The 2,551-nt window shown below is 36.1% G+C and overlaps 1 non-coding gene across 1 annotated transcript; it reads right to left on the bottom strand.

Moving 5' to 3' along the window:
* Positions 1-2,198: 2,198 nt before the first annotated feature.
* LOC111762070 (U6 spliceosomal RNA) lies at positions 2,199-2,305 on the bottom strand. The gene has a single exon (XR_002795281.1). It is a non-coding gene; the product is annotated as a U6 spliceosomal RNA (small nuclear RNA).
* Between the last annotated feature and the right edge of the window lie 246 nt (positions 2,306-2,551).

Genomic DNA, 2,551 nt, shown 5'->3' with positions numbered 1-2,551 from the left:
TGGGGTAGGAACTTACAGATACCAGGCCATATAGCATAAGTTACTTTCCTCACCAAAGTCTATTTGGAGAAAGATGGCTGCCTATATCTGTGAGGGTTCAGGCTTCCTGGGTTCCTGTGTTCCTGGGGCTTGCTTTTCTCTGGGTTCAAGTTTCCTTTCTTCCTGGAGCTGGTTTCACTTTCATTTGTGAGCTTATTTCCTGGGGCTCCAGCTTAAGTCTTCAGCATCAAACTCCAAAATCAAAACTCCAACATTAAAAGCCCTCAACTCTGTTCTTTGCCATGCCTTTTATCTGTGAATTCCCACCCACCAAGGGGTGGGGACTGGGTGGGGACTCAATGCCCTAATCATAACTCAATCATGCCTAGGTACAGATCAGATTCCAAGCATAAACCAATATTTCTTTTCGGAATTCATCAATTATATCAAACTGCTACAGCATCCTTCAGAAAGATGGCAACTGCTAGGCAGAAAAGTATTTGTCTGCACAGACATCTATTTCTATATACATCTCTCTAAATGAGATCCTATTAGGAATTTGGCTTTCATGGGTTCCATTGCTTCTATTACAAAATACCTACTAATCCAAGTTCCTAAACTAATTTTGCCTCCCAGTCCTTCAATATAAGCTTTTTGTTGTTTTCTTAATCTTTGTTAATCTGGCTCTTAATCATTGTGGTCTAGAATCCAGTACCTACTAACATTAAATGTTGTTCATATTTACACATATCTGTAAAATGACCATCCCTACAGTTGGGTGATTTCCTCTAGATATGGCCAGAAACGGAGACTGCTGAGTCCCTTACCTTAGAGAAGTAAGATCTCTATGTGGATCTTCCTTTTCTTGGTTTACTTTGCATTTCACCCCTTACTGCCCCAGTTAATTAAAGGGTGCTGGATGGCTAAGGTTCTGTCTGCCATTACCATCTTTTTGTAAATGGTGTTCTTATCTGATTTGGTTTTCAAAATCTGCCTTTCCTATCATTAAAGGGAATTCCTAAAATCTTGTATCCCATGTTGCTTCTGGGTTTTCCCTATTGGTAACAATTTTTCCCATTCTGTAGTAAATGAGGTTGGTCTCATTGATTTTTCAAATCTCAACAGTGCTCTGAAGGCATAGTTTTTATACTGACTCAATTTTTCATCAGTTCTAATTGCATCATTTAATTTGCCAATTGTATCAGCACCTGTGACAGTGGAGCATAGAGCTATTCTCTCATGACTTGGTGCTGATCTGAGCATAATTTTCTGAATTTGGTCTGTTGCTTCTGCTTCTTACAGACTATTAGTATGACTATCTGAAATCATAGTCAATAGGACAAATTTCATCAGGATATTAGTGGCATTTCCAACAGAGGATCAAATCACTGTTTTCACTATTGCTAAATTTGGTAAAGGCCACCTTAATTTCTAGGCCCTTGATATACAATCAATCAGTGATTTTTCTATTTCTGGATGTTTTTCTTCAAAACTTCTAAGTATCTGATTTAGTGCTACATCATTAGATATATTTCCTATCTGTATTAGTTTGCTGCCTATTATTGGCAAAATATGTCATTCTTTGGATGATAGATCTATTAGCTACCTTGTTTCAGTGGTTTCTCCATTTTATGGGAATTCTTAGCTTAATTTTATTATTTCTTGTCTGGTAAATGCCCTTTGTTCTGTCACTACAATAGGGTCATCATCATTACTGTTCTTAGTAGTTTTAATGATAGTCATGTGTCTCACCACCTATCCATCCAGGTTGTTGGATCATCCAGATGGTCATCATCATCTTGCAAAGGATCTCAGTCATTATCTGGAGGAAACAGCTCAGGATTTGAGATTGGTCTTTTAGACATAATCCTTCTGGCCAGATTTTTTCCTCTATTTATATTTTTGTGTATGTTGTTTTTTTGTTCCCAGTAATAAAGATGTATTTTGTTCTTCTTCCTCTTTTAATTATAGGATATAACTCTTCTGGTCAGGTGATTAGGCCAACATCTGGAGTGCTTATAATCTTAAATTTTTGTTTAATAAGATCTTCTAATGGCCTCCTAAGATTCTCATTTTTTAAATATATTTTTATTACACAAATTGTAAACTTGCAAAAACAATCATTCCCCTTCACCAACACACCACACTATTGTAAACATTTTTCTTTACAGATTATGAGATAATATCATCAGACTATTACCACTAACTATGGTCCATAGCAAAATATTGAATATGTCATGAATTTGCATGTCATCTTTCCATGGGGGCCATGCTAATCTTCTCTGTAGCATTCCCATTTTAGTATATGTGCTGCCAAAGCAAGCACAAGATCCTCATTTTTTAACCTACAGCTTTCCCTTGCTGGTTGTTTAAATTTTTTTTCAACATCTTGAGTATTCTTGAACATTTTTCTCAGATTTTTTTCCAAATGTAAATGCCAACTAAAACACAGAAAATTCCAAATAGGCAGTACAAATATGTCTAGCAGAGACGACTAATTCTCACCTCTCATAAGTTGTTGTTGTTGTTGTTTTAATTTAGAATTTAAATACTGTAGTACAGTAACAAGGGA

The sequence above is a fragment of the Dasypus novemcinctus genome, chromosome 12, assembly GCF_030445035.2.
Source record: "Dasypus novemcinctus isolate mDasNov1 chromosome 12, mDasNov1.1.hap2, whole genome shotgun sequence".
Classification (NCBI taxonomy): Eukaryota; Metazoa; Chordata; class Mammalia; order Cingulata; family Dasypodidae; genus Dasypus; species Dasypus novemcinctus.
Note: the sequence above shows the minus strand (reverse complement) of the source record. Positions and strands in the feature narration are given on the sequence as shown.